Below are 27,958 nucleotides of genomic sequence, written 5' to 3'. Positions count from 1 at the left end.
CGCAAACTACAAGCAGTACAGAATTTCGCTGCTCGCTTAGTTTCCGGGACAAGGAAGTTTGATCACGTAACGCCGGCTCTGAAAAACCTGAGATGGACACCAGTAAAGTCCCACCTGTATCTAAGAGACGCCATCTTGGCCTTTAAATCTATGACAGGTCAAGTACCAAACTACCTCAGTTTAAATTTTATCTGCAGGGGAACATTAGCGGTCGGGCGACCAGATCATCTACCTAGCTTAATAAACCGCTTTTTAAAACCAAGTCGGGCCAGAGATCTTTTTATTACAGAACTGCAACTTTGTGGAATGCAAACTCCATTTTAAATGAAATGAATCTTTTATCATTTATAATGTCATAAATTTTACACGTAAATAGTTTTTCAATAATTGTTTATCGATAATCTGTGAGTACTTTTTTAATTGTCTTTATTATTATTATTATTGTCTCTGAAAAGCGGAGTTGACAATAAAAAATGTAATGTATTGTATTTTATTGACTAATAATTGGACATTTGTGTGATACCATTAATGTAGGATTATGTTGCAGGGGGGTTAGTATTGATCCATCGAAGTATAAATCATGGAAAAAGCTAGAAATCTATGTTAGCCAGGTGAAAATACAAGAAATTACATAATCCGCTTATTTGTTCTAAATTGCAAGAGAAAAATCATACAGCCGTTTTCAAGTGAGTGTAGAAGAGTAGTTGGTTTTGCACAGTTGCGCTAAGCGATTGACTTAAAAAAACTTGCACCACTTTGTCATCCAATCAGAAGTAAAACCAAAACCAATTGGCAGTCACTTGCACTTAATTGTTTTTCCCGCACATCGCGTTAGCTGTATTATTTGCCCCGGGTTTTTGATCCCACGTGCTTTGTGATTGAGCAACGTGATTACCTTTGTTGTGGTGTTATGGGCATCCAATTGAATAGTCAGGCCGTCATGTCGATCGAAACAAGATTGTACGTTGACATATTTTTTCGAACCAGACAAATTGAGACGAAAAACTGAGGTAAATACATCAGGAATAAAGCATCAAGCGTAATTTCAATTCTAGTTCAAAGCTGTAAATATTTACAGAAGTTTTTAGACCTACGCTCTTGTTTTGCCGTCACAGCCAGACTAGTCCCAGGTCCTAAGCCCCCGCGGTTTCTGACCCAACCGGAAGGGAGAGTTCATGTTTTCCTATGCCTGAAACCCGGTAAATATAAAACGATATTCATTCCCCATTCTCTGACAGATTGCTTACCAATTGAAACGTTTACATGAACAATTTGGCTACGAACATAATATTTTCTAGAGATTTTACATTTCGGCTTCTTTTATCCATTTCGGCGAGACGATAGAATGGCTCAATTGAATTGAGGGCGGAAAACAACCTGATACATGACGTGACACTGATTAAAAGTATGATCCACCGAATGAGCAATATTTATTTTAAAAAGTAAGCGTCATTTCCTGTTACGGTATTCTGGTTGATGAACTGGCAAAATTGAAATTCGCAAATCTTCCTTTGGTTTAGATGTTGACTAGTGTTATCGAAATATAACGCAGGAAAGGGGGAATTTACTTCTTGAAATATACTTAAATAAAAAATGAGCTACTGAAACTATATCAAATCAAATTTTGAGAGCGCCAAAAGGCTAATACAACTGAGCTGAGAACGGCAATTTTTGTGTCAAGGGCATCGGATGTTCACGAGGGTCAACAAAAGTACTAAGCTGGCTTTTCTGAAATCACTGTAGTTGTTATGTATACGTAATGTGAAGATTGGCAGGCAGTCTGGTTTTACAGATTACAAATGGGTTTGTTTACGCAACTCTTGTATTGAATCGGCTTACGCGCCGTCTACTAACGATTTGTAAAAATTCTCGTCAACGAGCGAGTAACTCAGATAGTAGACAAAGAAAGATGCATTAAAAAACAGATTTTTTTCGAACTACTTTGAGTTAGTTGCATTTATTTCACCAGTTAAGTTCTCAAAAACTGTTTTTGCTGTTTTTGAAATTTCGTGCGAAGTTTGAAGTTTTATTTACTACAAAAACAATTTATGTCAGTCGTTGCTTTTAAAATCACTTGAAATCAGACTTTTCTACCGTAAATTGAATAGCAGAAAGCGAGGAAATTCCTTAAGTGTATTCCACAGAAATTCTTCTAAATACAGCAACGATCAGAGAGGTAAACTCGACTGAAATTGACTCAAATTTTATGGCGAGAAAAACACAGGATTACGCGCCGTTACAGCACCAAGCTACAAACAACCAAGCAAACTCTCACAACTTCAAAACACTCAATTGAATTTACTTACAGTGACTTTCCTTGCCATTTTAAAGTGAACAGAGATAAACTTGCGTTGACTAATCGTCCATGGACGTGTAAAAACGGCAAAAGATTGACGATTACCGCCAATTTTTAGGAGCGAAATTTAGGCTGCGTAAAAAGCTGGACCGGTCACGTGCGTATGATTAGCCAATCAAATTCGAGGACTTAGGAATCCGGCCCGCTCAGATGCTTGTGAAAAAAATAACTTTTGTTTATTTCTGGCAATCCTAAAATATAGAATCCGAAAACGGAGATACTGAACCGGAATCCGGAATCCGGAATCCGGAATCCGGCAATCGGATTATTGATTTTGACAATGACCACGACAAAAATAATTCACTTCAGCAATGTCCAATGAATAAATATTTTCGTTTTCGTTTTCGTTGTTGTTGTTGTTCTTTTTTTGTTTTGTTTTGTTTTTTCCTTTCTTGCAGCTTCAACCACAAGCAGTAATTGTAAAAAACATGACTAGTTTTAAACAACGTCTAGCTATACATCTGACCCCGTTGTTCAAATCGTGGATCCGCCGTCATAGGGTTAAGCTATGGATCCTTTGTTAAACCTGACCCCGGCGGGAGCGCAGTTCTTGTCCAAATCAAATTATTTTGAGAAGACTGATGAGAACTGCTATAGCAAAAGGCTTTATTATTTTCCTGTAACACACGATTAACACTGGGATCAACCTTATACTATTATGGTTTAGAGACAAGCTGTAATGACAATGCCGCCCAATGAATTCCTTATAATAAGACATTGGATAAGATTTTTCTAAAACAAATTAACAAAATACGCTTACTAAAGCCTGGTTCACACTAACGACATAACGACATAATGACATAATCGCTTATATAAGTTGGTAATGGTTCCATGAAAACATACATGTAAGGTTTAAAAGCAAGTCTTTGTTGTAGAAGATGCCGTCGCGTTTTCAAAATTGTCAAGTTGCTTTGGCGAGATATCTTCAATAGGGGTTGTAAAGTCTCTCTGATTTGAAAACATGCTCTCAGAGATTTTACAAACTTCACTGTTTTAATTTCGCTAATCTCTAAACTATAACACTTGAGCTGCTTGACGGAGCAAATTGAAAAAAAAAGTGATCAGTTCTTGGTGCAGAAATGGTGGCAGTCATAAAGGATATGAAGAGCAAAAGGTAGCGTGAATAAAAGGGCCGAGAAGAAGGAAAGGGAAAGGGCAAGAAAAAACATTCGAACGGACCATCGCAAAAAAAACAAAACAAAACAAAACAAAAAACAAAAAACAAAACAAAAAAAGACAAGTACGCATGCGCAAATTAAAATAATGGGAGTGGGGGGGGGGGGGGGGAATTGGGAAGAGCTGTCGAGGTTTACGGAGGTTATTTTTGACCTCTGTGACCGCTACATCAAATGGCGCAGAAAGACGGCTCTATACGTTTAGACACAATGCCAGATAAAGAGAGAAACGACGCGGAAACAAGTCAAGATACTCGTAAAAGAAGAAGAACGAGGAGAGGCTCTCAAACAGATAATGAACCTTCAAAGTCAGAAGAATCGAATCCGCAAAACAAGATGGCGGCGAAACTTGCGGAAATAAACAGTAAACTGGACCTCGCTTTAGCTGGAATAAAGGAAATCGAAGAGCTCAAGGAAAAACAGCACCTAATGGAGAAAGAAAATTCTGATTTGAGTGCGTTAATTAGGTTTGTTCGCTATTCACGAGAAGCTGGCACCATGGTCAGCGGTTGCTTTGCATTCAACCAATCTGTTAAGTCACGTCCGCTATTTCTGCTAACGCCGACACATCCGTTTACGATGGCTATCGCGAGCTTTTGCTTTTTGCCCGCGTAAACCTTCATCGCCCAGAATTTCGTTTTCATGTCATTATGGTAGAAACGACCTACTGTACTTGTTTTAACTCCATATTGGGTATATCAAGATGCATTTGAAGCCCTTAAAATACGTAATCTTGGCCCTTTTGCTAAGTGCTTGATGTAGCAGCCATTGGATAGCTGAAGGAATCCCTCGGAGTGCTTAAGAGTCTCTGTCCATAAATATGGAAAATAAATCGGCAAGGGTCGAAAATTCAATTTCGCTCATATTCTTATGGTAGATAGGCTAGGGCATGACAAAAACTACTGGATAGTTTTTTTGGCAAAATATCCTTTAATTTCCAAGAAATATGCAAATTACCAAATTTCGTTGAAATCGTCATTTGGCGCACCATTTTATTAACCAAGTTTGAGAGCCTCGCACGCAAAACCACATCATTCTTCCGTCTTTAAAACACTCAAATATATTTTTTGCAATGTTTAAATGTTTACTGGGTTGATTTTAGGGAATGTTGCGTTGTCTTTTTGGGTGCAAAATATTTAAATTTCGAAGACATGTATTTCATTCACTTAAAAGTACTTCGTGGATATCATTAATTTTCACCATCTGCGAAACCTTGAAACGGATTAAGCTTTTGGTGGTTGAATTGCAAAAGGATGGTCTACAGATCGCTGTAAAAATTTCTTTGCGCAAATTATTGTGAGCGACGCGAGAGCTTTCCAAAGTACGTTAAAAATGCAAATATTTGACCTTCCGTCGTCAAATTTCAATTTACAGGTTAGACATATATTTTAGCATGCGCCACACGACTTGACTTATATCAAGTTGAAATAGACACAGAGCTTATAATTTCGAAATGTTCTAACCTTATTTGCTGTAAAAGGCAGGTCCAAAGATTTGACGTGTTTCTCTCGCCATTGGTCGCACATAAAGCAGAAGTTTGCTTTTATTTACAAAACGTCTGATGTACATCGCCAACTGTCAACTTATTTAATGGTCGGATACCATGAATCTGTGACCCTCATTCGACACATATGATCACCACTGCATCTAAGTCAAAAACAGCCAAGTCATTTGGGGTCAACAAAATCCTCCGATTACAAATTCACGCCGAACCCACACGTTGCAAAAAAAGTATCTTCAAAACCCTGATTTTGAAGCGATATATCACTTTAGTGTTAATAGCTACCACACATCGGTAGAAGGTAAATCTATTCCTTAACAATCCAGCTTTATCATGTTAAAATTTCAGCGAAATCGAACAAAACCAGAATTAATTAGAATTTTTTTGCGACCTCACTTCTCAGACTTGACCTAACAAAGGGCGCTACGGTCGCCCATAGCAACCGAAAAACACGGACAACAGGATCTTGGTATCCCTGGAGCTCTTTTCAAAATTTCCGACGAACACCCCCGTCTTTTATACGGGAGTCCCCTCCCCAGGGTGCTAAACCTTCTGCTCCGCCTTAGTCCAAGTTTTGTGCGAAGGTTAGGACATGTCGTCACATGGTGCGCAAACTTTCCGCTTTTGGTGAACTTCGCCGCTCGGCATAAAATCAGCTCGACTCAGTTAATTTATTAGTAAACTTATGATTGTTAATATCTTTATTGCGCGAAAGCAACGGAACAATTTCAGTTTTACGCTTTCGATCTGTAGTGCTATAGCCACAAACTCCACCGATATAGTTTTTAAAAGAGCAACAGTCGTCCTCTATTTTCTGTTACAAACATACCAATGCCTGGCCACTAAGCAAACAGAATACGCCAAATAAAACGGCATGGTTTGTTTACTCAGGTAATTACTAATTAAATTTAGTCTGTTTTTCTCACGAATTAGACACGTTATGATTTCCTATATTTATTTCAGCTAGTTCTTGCTTCATTGATCTATAATTTGTTTATGGCGATTTTGTAAAATTGTAGTGAGTACTGACAGGCATTAGCTTTGTCATCTGTTGTCTGAAACATCAGAAAGTACACCAAACGTGATTTGGACCGAGGCCACGTACACTATAGAATACGATGAATATACACACATTATAAATAATAAATTGTTTCATTTATCCTGAGAGTGCTCTATGCAAAATAGATCAAAATGTGCAGCATATGCCGTGACAGCATTGCGTGACGAACAAATAACGGCTGTAAGATTGTGCTGCGCCAACACGCTTATCAGAAATGGTCAGCAATCGATCAAACGTAATATTTTGGCACAGTGCAAAGCAAGCAACTATCTACAAATGACCTAGCCGTTTTTGACTTAGATGCAGTGGTGATCATATGCGCCGAATGATGGTCACAGATTCATGGTATTCGACCGATAATAGGTTGACAGTAGGCGATCTACATCGGACGTTGTGTAAACAAAAGCAAACTTCTGCTTTATGTGCGACGAATAGTGAGAGAAACACGTCAAATCGGGTTTTTGGACCTGCCTTTTACAGCAAATAAGGTTAGAACATTTCGAAATTATCAGCTCTGTGTCTATTTAAACACTGTATTTTGCTGCGAGACAAGTTGGTCACAAACGTGGTAATACGCGCAACAGAGTGTTTCAACTTGTAATGCAACGATGTTGCGAAACAAGTTGAAGAAAAATGTTGCCCGTATTGCCTGACCTTTAAGTGAATGAAATACATGTCTTCGAAATTTAATTATTTTACACCCAAAAAGACAACGGAACATTCCCTGAGATCAACCCAGTACACATTTAAACATTGCAAAAAATATATTTGAGTGTTTTAAAGGCGGAAGAATGATGCAGTTTCGCATGCGAGGCTCGCAAACTTGTTTAATAAAATGGTGCGTCAAATGACGATTTCAACTGAATTTGGTAATTTGCATATTTCTTTGAAATAAAAGGATATTTTGCCAAAAAAAACTATCCAGTAGTTTTTGTCATGCCCTAGCCTATCTACCATAAGAATATGAGCGAAATTGAGAATTTGTGTGATTTTTACAGGCAGGCACTCTTAAAAACAATTAAAACTTCCTATTTTTAGATAGACGAGAGGTAATGCTCTTATACTAAATTGATCCTGAATTCTAGTATTGTAAATTATTTCAATGCGAATACCGAGAACTGGATCAATTTCCTGATATTTTTGGCATACAGTCGGCTCCGGATAACTCGAACCCTCGCTAACTCGAACCTCGCGCTAACTCGAACCAAAATCGAGGTCCCCGGATTTCCGACATACATTTACTGTACTTGGGTAACTCGAACCCTCGATAATTCGAACCTCCTGTTAACTCTTAGTAATTTTATTTTCCCTTGAGGTCGTTTTCTATATAACTTTACCCTCGATAACTCGAATCATGTCTGTCAATACGTGACAAGTCAAAACAAACAGTGTACTGTAGTCCAAAACATTAGATTTATTTTGAAGCAGCCCTGTGAACTTTTTCCTTTCTTTTACATTACAAAAACCCAGTCTTTCAGTTCAATTTATACGAAAGTAAAAAATGTGTTGTTCCATTTTCACTCGGCTTCCCTAAACTGTATAATTAAATTTGATTAAAATGTACACTGCACGAATAGAAAAAGGAAGTCGCACAGTTCACAGTTCACAGTTTCTCTGGCTGGACTTCTCCCTGCTGTTTTCCTTTGTTATATTTTTCACATTACATTACGTTCCGATTTATACAGTTATTTAGAGCTGTATTGTTTTATTTTCACTCGACTTCTCTATTCTGTAATTAAATTTGATCAAAATATAAACTGCATGAATAGAAAAACATTAAACACCGTTTTCTTAACTTTTAACTCGAACTCCCGATAACTCGAACCTTTTTCAATTTCCCTTGAAGGTTTGAGTTATCGGGAGTCGCCTGTATTTAATTAGATGAAGGCTGTAGTTTCGTCGATTTGCAAATTTCTCAAAAACTGTAAATTCTTCGAAAATCAGAATAGTCTTTTCGAAGATAGCCTTACGGTTTTGATTTTTCGAACGTGGCCAGCGATTCTTGACATTTCCAGTCACATCATCCAAATCAGTAGCTTTTTTTAGTTTCCAGTCTTGTCCAATGACTGCGAAATGAAAGTTAAAGGCTTCCGCTATTTAAAATGCAGAGCTAATTTCTATATCCCCGATTTCGATATCAGCAATAACTTTCTTTTATGCTGACGGCAGCTCATCTCATTACACCTTTTGCTGTTCAATTACAGAAAATATCCATTCATTTGTGTTCGATTCAAATTTGTTTCATTATGGTTAATACACTCTCATTATCACCAATATGACATTCATTTGCGCGTAACGAATGTTCAAGAATAACACTTGCATATGTATTAACATTCAAATTTATCAAAAGATAAACAATACCTTCCTTTGACATTCATAGGCTGTAAATGTATTTTCATTTTTGTCGAAAAAAAATTCGTTGTCACGAAACGACAATCATGTACACTTTCGGATGATCCTTTTTCAACAAAAGATTTCAAATGCACCTGATAAAGAACTGAGTGCAATCGCCAATCAGTCTGACTTCCTGCAATTGATGAGTGAAGCTGGGGAGACAAGGATTCTGACTATAAGTGTCTTATTCATATTTCTACAGTGGTTCTCCTAGATTAATCGCATAACAGTAACAGAAGCAATTATTGAAAAGGGGTGACATTGTTACCTAACAGGATCCTTAGACTGGCCAACACACAAGGCATAAAAAAATTATATCTGTGACGAGGCCCAGGTGCTACGCGTTATATTACATGTAAATAGACGTAGAAAACTTAGAACTTTAACTTTAATACATCCAGTTGTAAATCCAAACATCCACGAGCCAAAGTACCGCGACAAGCTTGGGTCATTTCGATTGGCCCAATTTAAGCAATTCAGGTTCAGCTAGTCCAGGTTTTCTACAAACATCAAAGTGAACTAAGTAAATACGGGAACCGAAAGAGTGAAATTGTACAAATGTGACCCTTACCGACTGTTTCGTTCCAAGTACAAATGTCCAATGTTCTTCCAAAACAACAACATGGCGTATCGAAAAATCAAAGACAAGCCACATGTTCCATAACACTTGAAGCAAACACGTTACGTCATACACAGGTCCGCACAACGTGCGCAATGTTAGCTATAATATCATTCACCCCATCCATCACTAATTTCCGACCTCTAGGAGTTCCAAGGTCAATAAACTTTTCGCAGTAAAATAAACACTAGAAATTTCCACCTATAAGAAGTACCAACCCCAGTCCTGTAACACCAACTACCATATGGGAACATTTTCCCTCCCACTCTCACAGTATGGAGTGTACTCTCCCTCTCCCCGTACTTGACCAGCCAAAATCTTCTAAATTCAAAGATAAGCTTGACTGTTCTTACGCACTTTATTCTTTTTAATTGTCAATGTTTATAACTTTTTTGGTTTATTATTAATTAATATTATTTTAATTATTATTAATATTATTATATTGTTTTTGTAACCATGCTATGGTTACCATCTAAGTGGATTAATAAAGTAAAAGTAAAGAAAGTAAATCAACAGGTGCAGCTATTGTTTCAGAGAAAAATCTATACATATCACTCTCATCAGTACCAACATAAACGCAAGACTAGCACTGAGGTACAAAAGTTCAGGTAGTGACTGTGCAGAGTATAGCGCCATAATTATTCACAACTTGTTAAAGGCAATGTCATCATCATACAATAAAACAGTTTTACAAAAAATAATATCAAGAAATTTGAATGGGTTTTGAAAAGTGCTGGCAAGTATACCTGTTTTTAGATGTACCGGTACATAACTTTGTACCATAGTTATTACATGAATAGATATCACTTTTCATTTTCTATGCTCTAACTTAAAATTGCCAACGAACTCAATCATTTCCTAATTTTGAATTCACAGCCTGCAAACAAGCTTGATGTTTTGCAATCATTAATGGTCCATGACATACTTGTCAAGAGGAAGTCCATTCTGGACCAGTTCAGAAAGGGCCTTTCTACTCTTGGCCTTTTGAAGGAAATGGAGAAGAACCAACAGCTCTTTGAAGAGTGCTTCATCCACAAAGGCGAGGTGACACAGTAGTCAGTAGCAAACTATTTCCACATTGACAACTCTGAAGATGCAGATAGTGAACGGGTTTTTCAAATGCTTCAGAGTTTTGTCAGAAATACTTCTGTTCAAGACCTTGAGGATTTGCTCAAACTCATCACAGGCTCTCATACTTCATCAAGTGCTACTTTGCCTTACCGTGTTTCTGTGTCATGTCATGAATCTGATAGCTTTTTTGCTTCCTGTTGTGTACTGCATCTTAAACTTCCAAAGTATTTTACCAGTTATGCTGAGTTTGAACTTGCATTGTGCAGTTCCAGAAAATAGCCATACCCCCCCCCTCCCACAGAAGGGATTGGAATTTCCTGGAGGGTGGGGGGTTCAGGAAGACCAAAATATTTCAAGAAATGTATGAAGCTTAACTGGAATTTCCAGAGGGGTGGGGAGGTGTTAGAAAAAATCTCTTCCGTGGGGAAGGTATGAATATTTTCTGGAACTACACATTGAGGGTAGTACTTGAAGGGAAAGGGTCTTCTTTCACAATAGCCTAGGCTTTTTATAATCGGTGAAGATTGAACAATGGTGTTATAGAATGAAAAACACTCAAGTATTCTCCAGTTATTTTCATTTATAGCATTTAAAGCATGCAGCTACATTTAATGAGCACAATCAGGGATAAAGTTTACAAAGTTTTAGAGTTCTGTTGAATTCAACCACGAGCAGGAAATATTTTTGGAAGTACTCTATTACAGATGGTTTCAAAAAAAGGTTGTTTTAGTTTACTTGAAAGAAATCAGGTATTTGTTGACCCCAGAGTTTAGAATCATTGGTCCACCTTGATTATTCAGTGAAATCCTGCTTATTAGCCCTCCCACCCATAAACCCAATCCCAATACTGGGCCCACCATGGGGACCTTAAGCAGTGACGCCCTTGAAGCCAAAGCAAACGGCTTGTGAAAAAAATAATTCATATTTTGTTTAGGAATTCCACCATCATCTAGACCTATTTAGTGTATCTAATATTTTAGGAACAACAATATACATATGTAACATTAACTGCCAAACAAAATGACAAAAACTTCACCCCTTTCATTTACATTCTCTAAATTAGGCATAAATGGTCATCACAAGTTATTGTTTTGGAGAGAATGGCGACGAAAGGTGTCAAGACCTAACACGCATGTGCACAGCTGTTATTCTGCTCCTTTTACCTTTTGTTTGGTGACGTTCTCTAGGTGGTTTGCTTAAGGTCCGTAATATTTTAATTACTGCCACCCTTATTGAAAAAAGCGTGCCAACAAAGTCATTGAGGACATTAATATTATGGAAACCAATCCAGAGTAAATTCAGTTAGTTAAAATGGTGTTTGTATTGGAGAGTTCAAGTTCCCTGTTTTGTAGATTTCAAGTTCCTCATGTTAAGTACCGTAGATTTAATAAAGAGAGTTAAAGTTCCTTATTTTCTGCAGATTTAATAAGCATACATTGTTTTGTTTCAAATGCTGTTATTTGCATTGTTTTTTTTTTTTTGCCTTTATTTTTATGACTGACTCTTGAAAGTGTTTCTTCTCACAATAAGTTGATCAGGTCGTTGAATACCTCCAGTCCCCCTAAATATGTTACGTTGTCAGTTCTTGGAAGGAAATACATTTCCTCTTCAGCAAATGGGCAGTTTTTCTCAGGCACTTCAACATAATCCGGACATGGTTCTGGAATGGGCCCCTGCCAGTCAATCCCATAGTTGTTATAATCCCCCTAAGAGAGTAAATATTAATTTAAAATTAGTTTATTCCCTTAATCAATTTCTTACAAGTGCTCTACCAAACTGAAATACTAGTTTAAGGCCTGGCAAGAAAGTGTCAATGTCTCAAAGTCTACTTTAATGTGTAAAAAACAAGGGATTTGATGGGGAATTGACTTTGTATGCTTAAATTAGGTGACATTTTGGATACGAATAAGGAGCGATTTTACTAAACAGTGGCGAAGGATCGGCACAAACGAGAAGACTGAATACAACGAGGAGCGTGTGCTTGACTAGAGGTCAGGGGCATGAGGTGGACATGTGAGAGACATGACTGGAACCATTGATACACTGTCTTTCACAGATGTAGATAACAGTGGCTTTACTTAGGAAATGAAAGGTTTGTTGTGATATCCAAACGAGGTGATTGTTTTCAACTGGGAATCCCTGATGGACTTTGAGATCAGGAATTGGTGGCATGTTATCTATGTTACTGGGATTTACTTATGAGCATGACACGAGGTTCGTAGTGTTACATGTCTCTGAAATAAAGTGTTACAATGCAGAATGTGTGTGCCTGACTTTGAGATGTTGTCTCTCAGGTCTCATTAACATCAGTTTATGGATGCCATAAACTTAAACAAAACAAGGGATTTGATGGGGAATTGACTTTGTATGCTTAAATTAGGTGACATTTAGGATACGAATAAGAAGCGATTTTTCTAAACATTTAACTATAAAAAATTGCGATAAAATATTTCTAAACATATTGAGAAAGTTAAAAATTGTGTTAAAAAACGACGACGTTTCGACGTTGAGCTAACGTCATTATCAAGTCAAAATTAAAGTTGATAAAAATGTATAAATAGTCAGTAAAGCAATAGTTCAATGGATGTGTTAAAATGTTTAAAATTAAACAAAGAGTTTCGCACGGATGGAGTCAGTTTGCGTGTTCAAGCTTGGATTCCGTTCCTTTATGCAAAGCATCTCATAGACGAGGCAATCAGATTTCCCTTGGCACTTTCGGAGAATGCGAAACTGGCTTTCGTTGAGGAGGCTTATGTCCCCGTGGGCTTCCAAAAGGTGTTTTCCAATCGCCAGATTTTATGTTCAGCAATACGTTGGTGAAGGTGTCGGGTTGTGTAGCCGACACAATCTGCATCGCACAGATCACATGAAAATAAATAAACCACGCATTGTTGATTTACGATCGGAGGCTTGATTTCTTTGGGCTTGAGATCTTGTTCCAGTTTTTTGCTAATAAATACTGGTTGTAGGGTAGTGCCAATCTTGTGGTTGAGATCGCGCATTTGCCTTCTAACCGCGTTAGCTGATGTTTGGTCCTTGAAGGGGAGACTAACTCGCAAGACACGGCCGTCTTCCACTTGTCTTTCACGTACACCGGATGAAAGGTTCAGGATAAATTTGTTAATGGTGGAATTAATGGTCGTTATCGGATAATAAAGTCGAGTAAAGATGGAGCGAAGTCTAGTGCATTCTTGATTGAAAGCTTCAGTTGTAGAAGATAGGGCATATGCACGATGAATCATTGTTTTGAGCAAGCAATGTTTGTAACGTTTATCCGTGTGGCTTTGGAAATGCAACAGCAAGCCAGTGTTAGTTGGTTTTCTGTACACTTGTGTTTCAATCTTTGTTCCGTTCTTGATTATTCCATGCCGATAAAGGGAAGCTCCATCGTAAACGACAGGCTGGGGTGAAGGCCATTAAGGGTAGTCAGAAAATCAACTGCAGCATCAGTGCTAGGCATTTTGGCCAAGGTATCATCAACATATCTCTTGTATCGCGTAGGCATCAAACCATTACGGGTAAGCTTGTCTTCAAGGTGACACATGAAAACATTAGCCATTAGAGGGCCAAGGGGGCGAACCCATTGCCACGCCGTCGACTTGCTCATACAGCCGGCCATTAAATTGGAAAAGCTGGTTAGTAGTGGCGATTTCGAGGAGTCTGGCAAGTTGATCCTGTTACCGCCGAAGAACAGTATTTTATTTTTGTTTTATTTTGATCGTGACGTTTCGTGTCAATGACATGAAGTAGCTTGCAAAGCTTTGTAACCACTTAGATGAACTCACATGGGACTGATTTTGTAAAAACTTGGACGCGTCTTTGGTCATTAAAAATGTTAAATCAAATTTGTTGTCGTTATGCGAGTTCAGTGGGGACTAAAGAAGTAGCGGCAACATTTTCTGGTCCTTGAAAGCCGGATTGGAACGAGCGAATCGAAGAATTTGGAATTTGGAATTTGGTGTGGCGAAGAGTTTGGAATCTGGTATGGAATCGACCGAAGCGACTGATGGCGGTCGCCATTTTGGCCATTTGGATTCAGTTCGTACAGTGAGTACTAACATTGCTACCTTAAAAAACAAACGGGCAGCCGTCAAAAGAAGGATCACGAACACGTTGAAGAAATTAGAGTCCACCATCAAACAGTATGGTCGGAAAGCGATTATACGTGGATATGTCAACAATTTGTAGGAATATCTTGACGAAGCGAAAGGCCTCAATGATGAACTCGTCACAGTGATTCCAGAGAACGAGCGCGAAGCCGCAATAGATTGGTATGAAGAACAACTCGATAGAGTCGAAGACGCTAAACTACAGGCCAACGCACATCTTGACGACCGGGCAGAGGAAATTTCTAGCGGATTAAGCTCGGTGAAATCATGGAAAACTTCTTTGACGAGAAATGTCTCCCAAGCGGCCGAAATTCGCGCCAAAACTACTTCAGCAGAAATTAAAGCGAAACAACTTGCCTTGGAGGAACAGCGAAGAAGAGAGGAGCTCGAAAAACAACTGGAGGTTAAAGGGAAACTTGAACTTGTCCAAGATGAAGCTCAAAGGCTAAAATTCATGGCTAAAGAAAGAAGAAAGACTCAGGAAGCCAAGGACAAGGCTGCACGCCTCGCAGTAGAAGCAGCAGTGTTGGAAAAGGTACAAAATGAAGTTAATGATCCGGAAACTTTGTCTAATCGATTGTTTGATTTTGAGGATGATTCATTGAAATTTATTCCATCATCTAATTCTGATGAACCGTTACCCGTAATTCCCCCACCACTCCCCGGTTTGTTACAAGGAACTGGAGCAAATAATGGAACTGCATTGCCACCTGACAACTCTAGAAAAGTTGTTACACCTTCACCTTTGTTACAACAGCCAAAGTCAGCTGTTTCATTTATTGCACCTCAGGGAACGAAAAATTCTAATGAAACATTGCCTTTGTATCAGTCGTGGATTGGAGATTTACAAAGTGGAGTACAGCATCCAGCTTTAACTAGTACGGACAACCGGAAAACAACCATTTGTGGTCATTCTACTCGTGATTCCCTTCCTAAGATACGCCTAAGCAAGTTTGATGGTGACCCTTTACACTGGTCTGATTGGTCCTCAATGTTTAAATCAATTGCTCATGATGCTAATCTGTCCCTTAGTGGCAAAATGCAACATCTTCAGAACTCTGTTATTGGTAAAGCTAAGTCTGCAATTGAAGGATATGATTACAGTGGAGACTCCTACTATGAAGCACTGAAAGAACTGGAATCCAGATTTGGCAAACCTTCTCTTGTTGTGAGACAAACTGAGAAAAACAGCTCGATTACAAAAAAAGAAACCTCAAGAAGTGAGAAATCTGTCAGATGTTGTGTCAACTACTGTGTGGACATTTAAGAAGTTTGGATATGAAAGTGATCTGAAGGCAGAAGCTAATGTTTTCCTTGCCGTTGACAAACTGTCCCAGGAGCTCAAAATCAAATGGAGGGACAACACCAAAGCTACCAAACTGGAACGACCTAGTCTTGATGACTTCAGTGGGTGGTTAAAAGGTGAGGCAGATATTTATTTTAGTTACCCAAAAAATTTAATGTCAAGTAAGTTTCCATTCCAACCTCATAAGAAACCTCGGTCTCGTGGATCAAATGGAATGACTGAAAGACAGAACACTTTCTCAAGTAACATTCCACCTCGCCCAGGCCAACAAAGTACCCTTGCATTATGGGTGATGGGCAGGAACACAAGTTGTCTTTTTGTCCCAAGTTTAAGGCTCTAAGCGTGGAAGAACGCCTAAATGAAGTACAGAAACATAAGTTGTGCTTTTGTTGCCTCAGTCCTCAACATTGGCTTAGCAGTTGTTCAAATCAAAAACAGTGTGGTGTAAATGGGTGTACGCGATCACACAATGCTCTGTTGCACAACTTGAGAAATGTTTGGGTGTAAAGCAGTGATGCAGTGTCTGCTGTTAACCCAGTAACACAATCGTCGTCTACTGAACATTCTAACACATTTCACAGAAGCAGTCACACCTCTGTTCTGTTACAAGTAGTTCCAGTAACCCTCTATGGTCCAAAGGGATATTTCAACACATATGCTATGCTAGACACAGGAAGCACTTGCAGCTTGCTGTTAGCAGATGTTGCTGGAAGACTTGGTTTGGATGGTCCACTGGAAAGCGTGGTCTTAAATGGAATTCAGAAAACGCCTGAGCTTATGACAAAGCGTGTTGATGTACAAGTCAGCCAATTGAATGACTTTGGTACCCAATTTGATGTGAAATGTGCCAGAGAAGAAAGTGAAACTTGATGAGCTACAAGAAAGATGGCCGCACCTATCAGACTTGGAGCTGACTGAAGTCGCTGGGACTCTAGTCACTTTGCTCCTTGGTAGTGATGTCCGGAACTTATTGTTTCCCGGGAAAGTCGACATGGTCCAAAGGGTTCCCCTGTTGGTGTTCGCACTAGGATTGGATGGACTGTTACTGGTCGCTTACCTGGCCATATTCAAGAATGTGAATCTGTTTGTAAAGTGCATGTGGCGACTCCGGATGAGGAACTCAATGACGCCGTAAAAACTTGGTCGCGAACAGAGAACTTTGGTTGTCGTTATGACAATGATACCCAGCGCTCAGTTGAAGATGAAAGAGTCATGAAATTCTTGGATGAAAGTACACGTAAGGTGGATGGTCGTTATGAGGTTCCTTTGATTTGGCGTGATGACAAAGTCGAACTTCCTGACAATTTTGGTGCAGCTTCTCAACGTCTGAATTTTCTGGAGAAGAAGCTTAATCGTAATCCCGAGTTGGCAGAAAGATACAGGAAAACTATTGACATTGATATGGAAAAGGGATACATCAAAAAGCTTGGTAAGGAGGAAGCAACTGCACCAGCCATGCGCAAATGGTACCTTCCTTACCGCCCTGTTCTGAACCCCAAGAAACCTGAGAAGGTTCGTCGAGTATATGATGCCGCTCCAAAGTTTCAAGGCTCATCATAAAACAGCCAACTTCTTAGTGGCCCAGACTTGCTGAACAACCTTGTTGGAATTTTCATAAGATTTCGAGAAGAAAAGGTTGCGCTTTCAGGAGACATTCAAGCGATGTTTAACCACGTTGCTGTCCCAGAAAAAGATCAAGCTTCCCGTCGATTTCTGTGGCGTCAATCCCCTGAATCACCGACAGAAGTCTACCAATATGTGCGTCACATATTTAGAGCCAAATGTGCGCCAATCTGTTCCAACTATGCTCTGTTGAGAAGTGCAGAAGATAACAAGAAGCAGTTTCCTAATGCTGCCTTGGCCGTAAAGCGAAACTTTTACATGGATGACTTTTTCAAGTCTGTTAAATCAAGTGATCAAGCTTTGGAACTGCAACAAGAGCTTGTTGAAATGCTAAACAAAGCAGCTTTTCACTTGACCAAGTGGATCTCTAATGAGAAAGAAGTGATTGAGCAAATACCAGAATCGGAAAGAGCCCCTTCTATTAAGGTTGTGGAGGAAAGCATCGTAATGCCTATGGAACGTGCTCTTGGTGTCGTTTGGGATACCAGTTCAGATTGTTTTGTCTATGAAGTGGTGAAGAGAGACATGGCGGACACACGTCGGAAGATTGTGAGTTTGATAGCATCCCTCTTTGATCCGATTGGATTTCTAGCTCCATTCCTGGTCGGAGCAAAAATCTTCCTCCAGCATGTGTGGCAGTTAGGTATTGGATGGGATGATGCACTGCCACCAGAGTTTCTAAAGGAGTGGTCCAAATGGCAGGAAGAGCTGGATGGAATTGCACAGTTTCGCATTCCCCGTTTCTATCGTCACATACCAGACAACCCGTCTGTTATTGACCTTCACGTCTTTCGAGATGCCAGTGAACAAGGATTTTGCGCAGTGGCTTATTTCAGATTCTGCTATGCCGGTGGAGCAGTGCGATGTGCATTTGTTACAGCGAACACTCGGATCGCCCCGAAGAAACCCTTGAGCATCCCAAGGCTTGAACTACAGGCTGCTGTTTTGGGTGCAAGATTGGCTGCTGTAGTGATCACGGAACATGATTACATCATTGACTCCATCTATTATTGGACAGACAGCGGTACTGTATTTCAGTGGATTCGTGGATTGTCTAAGCGCCACCCTGCCTTTATTGCTAATAGAATTGGAGAGATCCTGGACAGCACCGAACCCAGCCAATGGAACCACTGTCCTGGACAGTTAAATCCTGCGGATGATGGCAGCAGAGGACTTCCAGTACGCTCTATTACATCTGGGAGTCATTGGGTAAATGGCCCTGCCTTCTTGCACTTACCTGAAGAGAGATGGCCAAAGGGAAATGCAAAGGTTGAAATTCCCAAGCCGTCCGATGATGACCCACAAGCCCAAGAAATAGCCGTTACTTGAACTGGTGTGGTGAAAGATTCAAAGAACGATTTCTTATCTCCAGCGAAGTACTCATCTCTAACAAAGCTTCTCGAAGTAACTGCTTACCCGAAACGGTTTATATATAACTGTAAGCACTCAAAATCTGAACGTTGCATTGGTCCTTTGTTGGTTGAAGAGATGGAGCAAGCTCGAAAGTTTTGGATCCGCGTTGCCCAAGCAGAATCCTTTCCTCAAGAAGTTGCAGTTCTCAAGTCCAAACAGCATGTTTGAAGCAAGGGCAAATTGGTATCTCTCTCACCTTTCTTTGATGGACATGGAATCATTCGTGCAGGTGGTCGAATTGAGAGAGCCGACATTCCATTTTGCAGTCGTCACCCTGTGGTACTATCACCGGATCATGAGTTGACCCGTCTCATCATCATGAACTGTCACGAGAAATTGAAACATGAAGGAGTGCGCCAAGTCCAAAATGAGTTAAGACAACAGTATTGGATCTTACGCTGTCGTGGCACAGTGCGAAAGATTCTTCATCAGTGTTCTTACTGCAGAAGGCGAAAAGCAAAACCAGAAGCACCCTTGATGGCAAGTCTGCCATATGATCGTTTAAGTGTTGCACCACCGTTCTCGAAAGTTGGTGTGGATTTCTTTGGTCCTCTTAAAGTGAAGCATCTTAGAAAAGAGCAGAAGAGATATGGTTGTCTCTTTACTTGCTTGATTAGAGCAGTTCATTTGGAGGTTGCATTTGACTTGTCAACCGATTCCTTCATCATGTGCCTTAGGCGGTTTATGGCTCGAAGAGGTAAACCAAGTGTGATTTACTCTGACAATGGAACAAACTTTGTAGGAGTAGACCGTAAGTTACGTGAATGCATCGATGACTGAAATCAGCATAAGATCGGCAGTGAGTTGAGCCAAGAGGGAATTCAGTGGGTGTTTAACCCGCCTGCCGCGCCACATATGGGAGGTGTATGGGAGTGTCTCGTACGATCATGCAAGAAAGCCCTTAATGTTGTTCTACAGAATCAAGTTCTTACTGATGCGGTGTTGCTTACCGCCTTTGCTGAATTGGAATGGGTTGTGAACAGTCGTCCGCTTACTGAGGTCAGCTCGGATGTGGATGACCTTGAAGCTCTGACACCGAATCATTTCCTCATTGGAAGGGGATCTCTCAACTTACCGCCCGGTATCGTTGAGGACAAGGAGTTGTCAAGTTGCAAACGTTGGCGACAAGCACAAGTGGTGGCAAATCATATTTGGAGTCGTTGGTTGAGAGAGTACCTACCTGGTTTGATTACTCGAAAGAAATGGACTCAACCTACTGTAAATGTTAAGGTCGGAGATTTGGTGTTAATGGTTGATCGGGCAGTTTCAAGAGGTTTCTGGCCCCTTGGCAGGATCGTAAAAGTCTTTCCCGGACTTGACGGTATTGTAAGATCAGCAGACGTTAAAATGAAGTTTGGAGTAATGAGACGCCCTGTGACAAAACTTGTCGTCCTTGAAGAGTGTTCGACCAACTAAATCGGGCGAACACGGGGGGAGGATGTTACGGGGGGAGGATGTTATTTTTAACGGTTTTTAATATGTATCTTATTTTATATATCTTAATAATTCTTGTTTATTAGTTTTTAATTCTTAGCAGGACCCCGTTGATAACAGCACTATGTACTGAAGGGTTATCGTGAGGAAATATTCGATTATTATTATATTATTACCGCCGAAGAACAGTATTTTATTTTTGTTTTATTTTGATCGTGACGTTTCGTGTCAATGACATGAAGTAGCTTGCAAAGCTTTGTAACCACCCGGATGAACTCACATGGGACTGATTTTGTAATAGCTTGGACGTATCTTTGGTCATTAAAAGTGTTAAATCAAATTTGTTGTCGTTATGCGAGGTCAATGGGGACTAAAGAAGTAGCGGCAACAGATCCTTTTGTAGGTTAACGTCATAGGTTTGGTTGAACCAATCGCTGGCAAATGCTTTCATTTGTCGACTAAGATGTTGATAGTCTCATTTAATGGTACGTTTATGAAAAGGGATGCGACATCGAAAGAAACCAAAATGTCATCATCTCCAATGGGTGAGTTGCGGATTTCTTCAGAGAAACGACTGGCATCGGTAATGGTGTACTCGTTAATAGAGAGTGGTTTCAGGTTGTAATTGTAGGTTCCAGTTGCAGATAAAATAGGCCTCATACTAAGATTGGCTTTGTGGGTCTTGGGAAGACCGTAAAGGTGAGCAAGTCTGGAACTCTTGGGGCAAAGTGAATCAGCGATGTTCCTTGGTAGTGTTTCACGTAAAACTGTGTTGACATCTTTCTCTTTCTGAAGAAGCGGATGAAAGTGCTTAGGTGGTCGGCCACGAGATTTTGGTCGCTTGTCATCGACGTGCACAAACTTGGAAGTATCATCGATTGAAGCTGCACTTAGTAGGCGTATGTACGTAGCCTTGTCTATTACTACAACACCAGAGCCTTTGTCAGGTTTTGTGATAACGATGTCATCCTGTTTCTTTAGACGATTAAGAGCTTTCACTAATGCCTTGGGTGGATTAGGGCTTGTACGTTGAATATAATTCAGCGCGATTGAGCGTAATGTCGAGCTTGCTAATTCTTTTTTGTCGGGATCTTCCAGTAAAGGCTCAATTTTCATCCGGTGTACGTGAAAGACAAGTGGAAGACGGCCGTGTCTTGCGAGTTAGTCTCCCCTTCAAGGACCAAACATCAGCTAACGCGGGTTAGAAGGCAAATGCGCGATCTCAACCACAAGATTGGCACTACCGCACAACCAGTATTTATTAGCAAGAAACTGGAACAAGATCTCAAGCCCAAAGAAATCAAGCCTCCGATCGTAAATCAACAATACGTGGTTTATTTATTTTCATGTGATCTGTGCGATGCGGATTGTGTCGGCTACACAGCCCGACACCTTCACCAACGTATTGCTGAACATAAAAACTCGGCGATTGGAAAACACCTTTTGGAAGCCCACGGGGACATAAGCCTCCTCAACGAAAGCCAGTTTCGAATTCTCCGAAAGTGCCAAGGGAAATTTGATTGCCTCGTCTATGAGATGCTGTGCATAAAGGAACGGAATTTAAGCTTGAAAACGCAAACTGACTCCATCCATGCGAAACTATTTGTTTAATTTTAAACATTTTAACACATCCATTGAACTATTGTTTTACTGACTATTGATACATTTTTTATAAACTATCATTTTGACTTGATAATGACTTTAGCTCAACGTCGAAACGTCGTCGTTTTTTAACAAAATTTTTAACTTTCTCAATATGTTTAGAAACATTTTATCACAATTTTTTATAGTTAGACATTTTGGATAGAAACAAAAATATTTCATTTTTTAACTTTGAAAGAAATGCATTCGCAGTCTATATTTAAAGCTTCTAATAATAAAAGGCCACACTTTGAGTTTTGAAATTACCATTCGGCTCGAATAAAAAAGATACTTTATTTTATTGTAAACATAAATTGACAGTGGTATTGATTGATTGATTGATTGATTGACTAAGTGATTTATAAGTGTCTAAGTCATAAGACCCAAGACAGTTGTTGACTTGATGATGTAAAATAGACACAAAAAAGAAATTATCTTCCCGACCTGAAACACCTCTCCTTCTGGACCAAGTGAATTCCATGCCTCTTGTAGTCCACTAATCCATAACTGCATGGGTGTTTTGTTCCTTTCTGTACGCAATGGATGATGGACCCATGCATCTTTCCAACTGTTGAGGTGTCTGTTGATGATAGGCAGGAACACATGATAAAGGCACCACAGGTGACATTCATCATCTGGCCTGAACACATCCTGGTTTTCTAAGGCATGGAAAATCTCGTAGAAAAGGCTCAGGCAACCACCATATAAATCTCTCCAAAGGCGTTCGATCCTTTGGTTGTGTGTGCTTTTCCCTAGTTGTAAATAAAACGAATTCTAAAATTTAGACAAATAAAATAAGGTATTTTAAAGTGTCAAACACAGCACAGTATATAAACCTTAGGTTCCAAAGCTTACTGTACTGCAGTTTTATCCGAAATCAGTAAAATGATGTTCATTTATTTCTGTGGTTATAAAATGACTGCATAGTGTATTTTTTTTCCTTTGTAAATTAGGAAGCCCGAATTTTGACCAGTTAAGTTCCATGAGGGTCTAACATCAAATTTCTCCTCCTTCAAAAAATGAATTAAAAGGGTGATGAGAATTTAAAAAGAGATCACCAAAAGAAATGGTTTTTATCTTTTCACAAATTATCCTAACTTCTACTATAAGGAATAAATAAAGAGATTTGTAAAAAGAATTAGTAAAATGTGGATAGCTGAAAGCTCTCGATTTCTTGGCTCTTTTGCCAGCTGATCTTTGTCAGTGATTGTGTTACCCCTGAATCCTGTGTCTGACGCAAAACTCACCAGGACTCATTATAGTAAAACTGTATTGACTAAATTACTGTAATGAACTTTCACAACCATTTAATACATACCTAATAAAGAAAGACCCGAACTCAACATATAATTAAATGCCTGAACATCTGGTGAAAGAAATGAATGTGTGCTGCACAGTGTACCTGTGATCATACTTCCTCTGCCTGGCCCTCGCTGGATGTGAGTTAGCATATACTGTCTCCCCACCTTTATCAGAGCATATTCGGGATGGGAGACCGTACTCTGATACAGCTTCACGAAAGCAAGAGAGAACACGGCTTGCTTTGTTATTATTTGATGCTTTTAAATAGAGTGGGATTCTAGAGAAACCATCAATTCCTCCGTGGATGACAATTCTCCATCTGTTCAAATGGAAAATACTCTCAGTTAACACCAACAGAATGTTACATGAGATACGGTCAAACCTCCTGTAGGCGCAGCCTTCGGACCAAGTATAGCTATCCACTTGCAGGCGGTGTTGGTATGTTATTATTTGTTACATGTATCAACGTCTCGGACTCATACAATAAAATTATATTTTAGGCATAAATTATTTCTAAGAAGTCTTTAAAGTTACTGACCAGTACACATTTTACCTTGCACTCTCTGACAGTTTGTACTAGACAACTGATTCCTGTTTATCGAAGTTGTGTTACTACCATTGCTAAACACAACTTAACTACAATCATGGACAAAATTCTTGGGACATATTTGCACTTTTGATGTTTTTAGGCACACGCCAGACGCGAATACAACTTCATCTGCCTAATCTCGCCCCCCAACCCCATACAATGTTGAAAACTAGTACTTGCAATTTCACCTGATTTTCAACATTGTATTGGGTGGGGAGGGGGGGGGGGGGGACAATGCGTTTTTAAAAGGATAGCAGCGCTTATTTCAAACTTCAGTTGCAAAAACACAGATAATTTGTGACATTACATTAGTGTCCCAATGAATTTTGTCCACGACTGTAGTCCAAGGCACTGGGTCAGGATAACTTGACATATGAGAGTCGGGTATCTGCCCTTAGCAGTTATATAACAAGAGTATTGAAAACATGTGTATAATAGTCCAGTTTCGAGTTCGCCATGACCGCTAATTAAAAGCACTGAGAACGCATTTGCACAGGGTTAGCGGCGACCTAAAGTAAAATATTCACAAACTCCAGTGAGAAGATGACCTGTTTACAGCTCTGTGTATTTTTAATTTTCAAAGTTGTGGCACCTTCCCGCCGGTATTTGTGAATATTTTTTTTTAGGTCGAGGCTAACCCTGTGCAAATACGTTCTCAGTGCTTTTATTCAGCGGTCATGGCGAACTCAAAACTGGACTATTACCTTACGAGCTTATGATTCCCATCTGTGTGCCATAGAGAGAGTGGATGCCTCACATTGTATTGTCGCCTCCTAGTGGTAGTTCTCCATCTCTCCATAAGGCCAATTGGATCAGTTCGCAACAGGGATAATCAAATTCGTTCACGCTGAATGCGGAACCCTTGGCTTTGCAAATAACCTTTAAGCATTCTTATACCAATGCCAGGATGCTGATTTGAAGCAATGTGAACAAGCTCATCCAACTGAACGTTATCATTAGTACTGTACATACCTGAGAAACAACAAAAATAATATTAATAATGATAATATGGCCTTGTATAATCCTTGGGCATGACTGGATGGAAGTCTAAATATAACTTTAGATCAAAATTAAGTGTTTGGATTGTTGAATCCAATCACAGCAACCTGTATTCCACCTGACCTGTGTTTTATGCTCTCCAAACAGATGTCCAAAATATGCTTTTTTAATCCTCTAATGTAAACAGATGTACCAGGCCTTGCCATTCCAAATACATGTAAATATGACCTTCCCATCTCGAATCTTGCCCACGAAATAAAAGTTATACCGGTCTTGACCTTGTATTTTTATCCTCCAACCTGCCTTTAAAATTTGTTGGATCACACTTCCCGCCTTGATTTTTAGACCCATCCCGCATTGGACCTCGAGACAGTTTGTTATGAATTGTCATGTTGCCATTTTGTTTTATTCATTGCACGTAGCCTGTGCATACAGCAAGAATATTTCAGGAACAACTACTTTTTATACCCTTAGCTTCTTCTGGTACTTATTATTTCTCATATCTATTGTTTACATACCATTTTCTTCTTAAAATAAAGCTACATATAATGTTATACCTGATACACTCAATCAAAACTTTGATATCCTCCTCTCAACAGTCCTGACACTCACCCCAAGAATTTTACTTATATCAAACACTTGGAAACCTTGCTGAAGTAAAAAAAGTAGCTGTTCCTAAGTGATTTCATAGGAATGTCTCCCTCGTTTACCACTACTGTTTAGTGGAGCTTGATATGCACAGTAAACATGGTTTCTTTGATCCATCTCAACCAACATACTGTAAGCAAGTCCAACTAGTTCTGTTACTACGTCATCCACATCAAGGCTAACGGTTATACACCTTATTCCAAAATGGCAGCCAGTTGATTATTCTTTTGTTTACATGGTAATTAGCCCTCTTTGCTTCGTCAACATGTACAAAATACAAAAGAATTTTGACGTGAAAATGAGGCAAAGAGGGTTAATTAACATGCAAACAAAAAAATAATAAATTGGCCGCCATTTTGGAATAAGGTGTATTCTTTGCAAAAAATCAAGCTTGAAAACTATTAGTTGAAAATCTATTGAGGGATCTCGAGATCCTATAAATCTATCAATAGCACTGATGATATCCATGACAGCATCACGCAAGTAGGGTATGTTATCTGACATCTGTTGAATAAATTCATTAAATACATAATCAACCTCAAAAATTAAGATGAAACAAAGTACCTGAATGGTCAACAAGAAAAAACGAAACAAAACTGCATGCATAGCTAAGCCTAAAGGTTAGTTTAAGCTTAATTCCGTCGTAAACAAGTTGACATTTATTCGCTAAAAAGGCTTTAATAAAAAGCCACTGCCATTCAGGACTATGTTATGTACGTTTCTAACATTAAATTAATTATGTTCACCTCGCTCAAACCAGGGCGCTTATACGTAGGGCGGTGAAACGAGCGGGTCCGAGCAAGGAGGTGTGATGCAGTAGACTGGGGTCTACTAAGACGAGCAGATTCCGCTTACTTGCACTTGAACTTAGATTTCTAAATCCACGAGACTCCCGCCTATATGAATTAGCAACTGCTTTTGGTGCATTTTTTTGTTCTGAGGCAATGGGAAAAGGTGAGTTTTTCAGGGTTGAAAACAGGACTTCAAATTTCGCGCTGTGAGTAAGATCCGTTAGTTGTACGCGTAATGACTTAAGAATAAAGTTTATGGAAGAAAACTCTCTACCCTGGTATCGAGTTATTTCTCAGAACAATGTTTAATCATAACCAAAATCTGTTTCGATAGTTTGTTATTGTTTCTGCTCGTTTGGCGAGTTTGCAGAAGCTTTTGAAAGGAAAATAAATCTGACGCCTACAAGTAGTAAATTTGCATAGTGCAGCGCGTGCACTTTCGAGTCCGAGTCGGTTTTCTCAATCGTCGATATAAAATCTTGACAAATATTATTTTCGTCATCGTTTGTGCTGAGACGCTGTAACAATTATCGCCAACGCTATAAGGCTACTGACATCATGCGTGTTTCTTCAACATAGTGAAATTTTATACTGCGAAAATGAAATAGACGTTTTAAGAACTCAAACAACAAAATCGAAATTAGATCGTTATTCGGGTTGATCCGCAATAAAAGCGCTACCGTAACTGTGCTGATTGTTTCTGTTGTCTTCTCATATTTTAAGCTAAACTTCTAATGTTTTGTCAAACATTCATCAGTCTTAAAAATATTTAAAGCCAGAGATATTGTTTGAGTTCGACGTACGTTTTTACACGAAAGAGTGGAATTGAAGTCCAATTTGTCATGTTTATAGCTACAAAACGCGCATCGGCGGGCGCTCTTTTTCATCCACAACCAGCGATTTACTGGATTTTCACACAAACAAAACTGAGCAGTATTTACAGACGAAAGTTTTTGTGCCTTGATGAAACATGGTGTGTTGCTTGCAATTCAGGCGAAACTCAAACTCGCAAAATTTGGTTACTTTTCGGTCTGTATGGCAAAATCCAAGCAAGCGTGTGGCAAGAGTAGGGAAACTTTGAAGTTCTGAAACGCTGCTATATCCAAATATATCCAGCTGGTTTTTTACTATGTTATGTGAAAGCTATCGATCTTCAACATATGTAAAATTAGAGTGGAGTAATGTGGAGTACTCATAAAAGAAGAAGCGGATCACGGCTTGGTCATGATAAGCGGGACATACCCGCATTCGACACTGTCTTACTTCACTCAAATTTGGGCAGCCTAAGACGAAACTACTTAAGCATCGTTACAACAGACATAAACGTATTGATTTTTGGGTCTAAAGCATCAAACAGGCTTTTGAAAATACACCACTGGTGGCTCAAAAATAAATAAAGAAAAGTTGATTTCCGGTTCGTCGAGAGGAAGTTTTTGGCAACCATTAGACCATTTTACAGTTGTCTGCTCAGTGACCTGGCCTTTGGATGGCAGCGAGGCTGGAGTTGACCTTGTTTTGATACAGACCTCTCTGCTTTTGTCATGTAAATGCACCTAGTTAGCATCAGAACAACTTGTTTTACACAACAAAAGCAGTGAATATGCAGTGCAAACTTGCAAGTGAAATACGTAAAGTCAAATGTTGAAAGCAAAAACTTGAATGGCAAATGCTCAATGTTGAATGCGAAAACTTGAATGTACAACCCGCTGAAGTTGAACGTGAACTTGAATACCGCTTACGAAAATGTGAATGTACAAGGAAAAAACTTGAATGTTGCACGAGCAAAGTTGAATGACGAAAGTGCAAACTCAGATGTCAAACAACAAATGTAGGATAAAATGCGAAAAGTAGAACGTAAAATGAAACATTGAATTTTGGCGGGGATGGAACGCCATAATAAGCAAGTTCTATCAATCTTACGGGTAAA

At 39.3% G+C, this 27,958-nt stretch overlaps 1 pseudogene; it reads right to left on the bottom strand.

Moving 5' to 3' along the window:
* Positions 1–12,753: 12,753 nt before the first annotated feature.
* LOC145490338 (uncharacterized) lies at positions 12,754–20,993 on the bottom strand (annotated as a pseudogene).
* Between the last annotated feature and the right edge of the window lie 6,965 nt (positions 20,994–27,958).

The sequence above is a fragment of the Orbicella franksi genome, chromosome 6 (genome assembly GCF_964199315.1).
Source record: "Orbicella franksi chromosome 6, jaOrbFran1.1, whole genome shotgun sequence".
NCBI classification, from domain to species: Eukaryota; Metazoa; Cnidaria; class Anthozoa; order Scleractinia; family Merulinidae; genus Orbicella; species Orbicella franksi.
The sequence above is the reverse complement of the archived record's forward strand: the minus strand, read 5'-3'. Positions and strand labels throughout refer to the sequence as shown.